This window comes from Gambusia affinis, linkage group LG16, assembly GCF_019740435.1.
Source record: "Gambusia affinis linkage group LG16, SWU_Gaff_1.0, whole genome shotgun sequence".
Lineage (NCBI taxonomy): Eukaryota > Metazoa > Chordata > Actinopteri > Cyprinodontiformes > Poeciliidae > Gambusia > Gambusia affinis.
This window is the reverse complement of record NC_057883.1, coordinates 21,867,655-21,874,200: the sequence shown is the minus strand read 5'-3', so window position 1 is coordinate 21,874,200 and position 6,546 is coordinate 21,867,655.

Below are 6,546 nucleotides of genomic sequence, written 5' to 3'. Positions count from 1 at the left end.
AGAAATCAGTCATGCACTTTTTGTCAGACTATATAGCAAGGCCACAACCTCTTAAACAAGCTTGCATGAAGTAAACATGCTTATTACATACTTCACATACCTGCCTGTGGCGTTCTATACACCTTCAACATGCAGTAATGTGCACTTTAATTTTTAGACTCCCTTCAAAATTTAACAGTGGAAAGACTCCATTAAGGTTCATTGAAGAAAAAGTTCAGTGCAAATAAACTTCTAATTTGAGCTTCAGTCTCCTAGAGGTAAATTTGGGCAGAAAATGAATCGCCATCCTGGCACAGATGCAGAACAGCCTTGGGATGCGCTTAAATGGCATAAAATGCAGCTGAGGAAGAGATTTTTTAAAGTAAGATCTGTGCACAGACTGTGATGGAAGCAAGAGAGATACAAGCAGCCTGTTTAAGGATAAAAGTCTGATGTACTTTGATAAATGGAAGTGATTGGGAGGTTAGAAACAGCAGAAAAGCTCCTGCATTTAAACAGGGAAATTACAAAACATGTCAATAGAATTTATTCATTCAAATGATGTTTTCCAGATGTAAAAGTCAATCTAAAGACGCTACTGCAGACATGTTGATAAATGTACATTGTCCTAATTTAAATCAATGAAAAATTTAAATGTTATACATTGGAAAAATAGTCTCAAATTAGGTAAAGGATTTGGCTGGGTAATAATCACTGGGTGTTGTGGTTTTGCACCAGATAAATGTCATTAAAACACAGAGAGAGAGAGAGAGAGAGAGAGAGAGAGAAGTAAAGTGATGAGAAAGTCTCCTGGTTAAAGACAAAGTGAAGAATAAGAAATAAGCACAAAATGGACATTTTAGCACAAAATGCAACGTAAACTTCTCCATAGAGTTTGAATGTTTTCCTTGTGCATGCAAGCGTTTTCACAATTCAAATTACATTATTTTTAGATTAACTGCTGTCTCTAAACTGTACTTAAGAGTAAATGTGTACACTTTTTGGAATTACTCATCCTCTTTCCAGTCAAATTAGGATTAAGTAGTGAAATTCTAAATTACCCCAAGTTTTTTTAACTCCTTAGACCAACCTTTTGATATCCGACGGAGGTTTAGGGCCACACTAAGAAAATAAATATAATATAATCACATGAATCAATTAAATTTATGAGAATTAAGTTGTAGTATTTCGAGAATAAAGTTGAAATGATACAAGACGACTTTATGTTATTATGAAGTTATAATAAGACTTTATTCTTGTAATACTATGCCTTCATTCTCGCATTATTCTCATTATAATATGACATCAGTCTTCCACGCGTTTATTCTCATGATATTATGATTTTTTTCTGGTAACTTTATATTTAAATTTTTTTTTTTTCTCAGTTAGGCCAGAATGCTCTGTTGCATTAATAAAAGTCAAACTTTCACTCAGTAGAAATAATATTTTGCACATTCATTTGTTATTCAGAAATGTTTTCCTATTTAAAGATCACTGAACCAGGAGGAAATAAGTTTGTCTGGGAACATTTTGATCGATTATGTGGTGGATTATAATGCTGATTAAATTATTTGCATCAACATATGTTGATGCACCTTATCAACCGCAATAATAAATCAGTTGCTCATTTAGCTTCAACTTTTACCCATCCTCGTTGCATGGCTCCAAGCATGAAAATATTGCAACATTTCTGTGTCCTGCTCTCACTAAACTGCAAATCTTTCATCTTCCCAATCTTCATCCAGTTTTCCTTTTCTACCGTGGCAACAGGCAGCTGTTCAAACTTGAAGGAAGATTTAGCACAAAAGAAGAAACAGAAGCAAAAAGCAGAAGAGCATGGAGGCAGGCAGAGAGAGGGGATGGATGGAGAGCGGAGACATACGGTGAAATGCAGCCCAACAGATGGAGAGCTATAGGGATATTTGGAGGATACATGAGGCAGTTATCAGCCTATTTGGTTTCGTCTACAGGAGCGCCCAAGTGTCACTAATGGCAAAGTAGGGACTGGTAAACACATTTCTGTGACAGCATGACACTGCTGAAAAACAAATCAAGCTCACCCTTCACCCATTTCACACCCTCTCAACCCTTTTCTCTTTATCTCCTTCAATTACTCAATTCTTATAACTCTGTTTTCTGTCTCTATCTGCCTGGGCTTCTGTCTGTGAGTCCATCCTTTTGTAGAACGTCAGTCATGGTGTCACTCTATACACTCCCATCGCTCTCTAATGTTTGGCATGTGCATCCAAAAGCCGAAAAACAAGGCCATATGTGTGGGGACAGCAGGCCGTGCTGCGCTCCTGATGTTCCTGCTGAGGCAGTTAAGAGTCTCTCAGCAGGCCGCGCCCACTTTATCCCTGTGCAGGACATGTGGACAATTGGCAGCCGAACAACACGGTGGCTGCTTTCTGGCTGCATGTCCAGCAATGAGACCGAGAGCCTAATGAAACTTCTGGGTCCTTGTGTCGACTCGCTGCTTCTTGGACAATGGCTGTCTGAGCTGCTGGTGCTGAACCGGATGGCAAACAAATACATTTTTTTAGTTTTTGCAGCATAAAATTGCCGATTTTGTAAATGTGAGAATAAATCTGGTTTTTCATACACACATTTATGTGCTGCTTTGAATACAGTATAAACTGTGTACTGTATTCAAGGCTCAGTTGGGTGAAGAGAACAAATTCAGACTCAGTTTGTATGATGTGAATGTTAGTGAAAGATTTTTAGATTTAACACATAACAAATAAAATTTTATAAATAAAAACAAGCAGAATTAAAAATTGTAGTCGTGGATGTAGTTAAAACATAATATACACAGTCTTCAAGTCCATGAAATGATAAAACATTGAGTTTTGAAGTTGAACATAAATTCAAGGAAGAGGATGAATTATATTCTGGATTCCATGTGATTGCAACCTTTTGACAAGCAATAATTGAGAGAAGAAGATGAAAAGAAGAGTGTAAAACACAAATGGGAACATAAATAAGACAGAAAGAGACAGCTAAAAAGACACGCATAAAAAATGAGACATAACTTAGTACCATTGGTGAAAAAATTGTCTCTGCATTTAGCTAAACAAAACCATTTCTACCTCATTGTAGCTCTAATTTGTTTTTGCAAAATGGACTGCAGAGAATTTGTAAGTGCTCCAATGTGTAATCCTGCAAAAATGTTTTTATCCCAAACAGTCACAGTAGGTTTGGTGCATCACAGATTAATTTATGCAGTTATATGGAGATTATGCTGAATGAAGAATAACAGGAACACGGCGTGGGCCGAATTTTGCAACTGGATTTCATATCAAGTTTCTGCAGTGTTGGGTCACAGAAGGCTATTTTAACAGTTCAGTTTCTGTCAGAAGTGGGAATGGAAAATGCTGAATCATTTAGATCAGAAGTTTTTGAGTTTTCACTCTCTGTCACAAGCTGCCTTGCTATCATCTCAGACCAGACTGCCCACTTTCCTCCGACAGGTAAAAAAGAGATTTTTATGCAAACAGCTGCTACTCATTGAATTCTCACTATGTTTTTGGTCCTCTTTCTCTAAACCTTGACAATAGTTTGTCCCTAAATGCATCAAGTAGCTGCCACATGACTGACTGAGTCACTGTTTGGAACAACAAGCACTGCAACAGGAAAGAAGGTGACTGGTCAGTGTGTAAATATGCTCAGACTTTAACATAGTTCAACCCCTAGGTTCTCAGACTGAATTAAAATTACATCTTAGGGTGTTTTCTCATCTGATAACCCGTTAGAATCTGTTCTATTAGGGACCAAAGTTGCAGCATTTGTTACATTTTCAGTTGGTGCAGTTTGCTTTCACACTCTGAAAAACCTGTTTCCCTCCTTGCCTGTGGTGGCGCTGTACATTGTATCAATGTCCTTCAGTGTCCGAAACTTCTTTCTTCAGAAATGTAACCAAAAAATGAGTGGCATCAGATTTTAGCAATTGTAGGATCTCTCTTTTGTCGGTGGTAAAACGTCATGAGCCATTTCTTACAGTAGCCCTAGTCTCATGTGTTTGTTTAGGTTGTATTTACCCAGAATGCCCTGTGGTTTACTATACTTCCTGCTTTTGGAGTCGTCTCAATTTGCATATGCATTTTAACCATTCCAGAGTTCACTTCAACCGAATTGAGACCAAGGTTTTTAGGCAGACCAGAGCTTGATTTCGCTTTCACATCTCTCCAAACAAACCAAGCATTCTGGAAAATGAACGAGAGTTTGATTAATGCGGACCAACAGGGCTAGTGTGAATGCAATTTAGTTATACTGGGCACTGCAGACAGTGTCACAAATTCTCAAGTCACAGTAGCACCTACTCATTACTTATAAAATTCAGTGCACAACAGTTTGAAAACAACACAACAACCATGCTGATGTGACACACTTGGTTTTAGCTCTGTGTCCCTTTTCCCTTCTCCATCTCCTCTGTATATAGCACCCTTCATGCGTTCTCTTATCAGCAGAGGTGTCAGAGGAATGAGCTAAACACTTCCAACAAGCAATGTGTGCGTGTATGTGTGTGTATTTAGCAGGGTGACACTTCAGATCAGCCATGCGGTGCCACAGGGGCCGATGCCCATGTGTTTGGGGGGTGCACGGGTCACTAAGTTACTAAGTACTGCAGAGAGAAAGCCAGTCGGGGGCTGCTGATGTTTACAAGGGTCCTAGGTAACAACTACCATCAGCTGACACAGTGCATGGATGTGTGCAATTTAGTGTGTGTGTCTGCAAACCTCTTCGTGGACTTGAATTCTTGTGAGAAACATTAGTAGCGAACCAGAACACTCCCATCTGCCTCGACTCTGTCCTTCGTTCTGCCTCCAACCCACTTTCTCTTCCCGTTTCATCATCTCTGAGTTCCTTCTTTACTCACTCCTTGTTTCAGTTCAAGGTTTCATTTGCCTTTCCTTTGTTTCTCTATTTATTTAAAAATGGCTGAATCAACGTTGCTTTCATTTGCCTGTTTTCGCCTCTTGTCTGTCATTTGCACCACCTGTTCTTCTTGATGGCACTCCTTGTACTATCCCTCCCAGAGTGCTGCCACCCGCTCTAACCACTTATAAACACATTTTATTGCACTCACATGTGCAGACATTTAACATTTTTTTGGTTATTTGCTACCAAAATGCTACCATTGGTGAGAGCTTCCTTCTACCTCTAAACATCTGTCTCTTTTCCTTCCCTCTCCACTATTTTTGCACTTGTACACACCACTGCCTCCAACATGGGGAATAGTCAAACCGAAAACAATAAGCGTTATCACAACAGCCACTGAATTCAGCGAGATAAGAAATTCATTAGGTGCCGGCTTGCTAATGACGTGCAAAGAGATGAAATTATGGCAAGGACAAAAAGGGTGGGAGGGATGGTGATGGAGGAAGAAGGAGGGGACCGTGAGGGAGAAAAGGGAGAAAATGTTCTCCGGAATGGGAAGATGCACCCTAGCATGCCAGCTCTATCATTTTGTGACCTCTGAGTGCTGAAAAGTGAGAGAAACTTGTCATTTAAGAACTTTTTTCTCTCTTACTCACCGATTTCTGTAGTGAATGTGAGCTATTATAAGAGATGTTTGTGTTCATAACTCAGGCAGGCTCATAGCTTATCAAAAATCTCTCAAATTCAGTCTAGAGGAGAAATTCTACTTTTCCAAAGACTTAACAACTGCATTTCAAGAAGACTTATAAATGCAGTGTTTATATTCTGACTTGTATTAATTGAAAAAAATAAACATGGAAAGTTAGCAATGTATTTGAGGGGGCGGTGGTCACTTATACTAAACAATGTCTGTCTGTACTGCACATGAAAATCTAAAGAAATCAAAATATTAACTGCTAATCCAAAAGCTAAAAATTAAACTGCTCACTTATTTGCTATTGATTTTTTTCCTCAGTTCACTCTATTGCATACTTAGTGCTTCATACATCATGTAAAACATGCGTGTGGTACACAATTGGACCATCTATGATTTAAACATTACCACAATAATGACCAGATAATTCACTCACATCAGCATGCCGAATGCTTGTAGCTAATTACAAGAAACAACAAAACAATCCCTATGTCATTGGGTCTGCAAGAAAGCAGAATAGGGCCATAATCGGAAAATGATGCACCTCACAATGTTTTATTTTGCTAAAAAGCAAATCTGATAAAAATGTTGTAGTAAAATGCCTTATGCTTTTAAAAGTCTTTGAAGTTACATTTTGTTGTTTTTTTGTTTTTATGTGATTCTTGTGTGGAAAGAAAAAATAAATACATCTGCAGGTCCATCTGCATCACTTTAGAAACAGACCACCATAATCCCAATTTCAGTGCCTAAAATTCCCTCTAAAGAACACACACACACCATCTGGTGCCCATGTTAAACCATTCCCCTCACACACTCACCTCTGTGCCCTGTGCTGGATTACCCTCTCAGTATTTACATCTTGCAAATCCAGGCTGCTTCCTCTGATAGGGGCCATGTGTAATCTGAAGGTTATGTTTGCAGTGTGTGTGTGGGTGTGTGTGTGTGTGTGTATGGTGGGGTGGGGCTGTAATTTGTTCTCGCTCAGCACGGGGAAA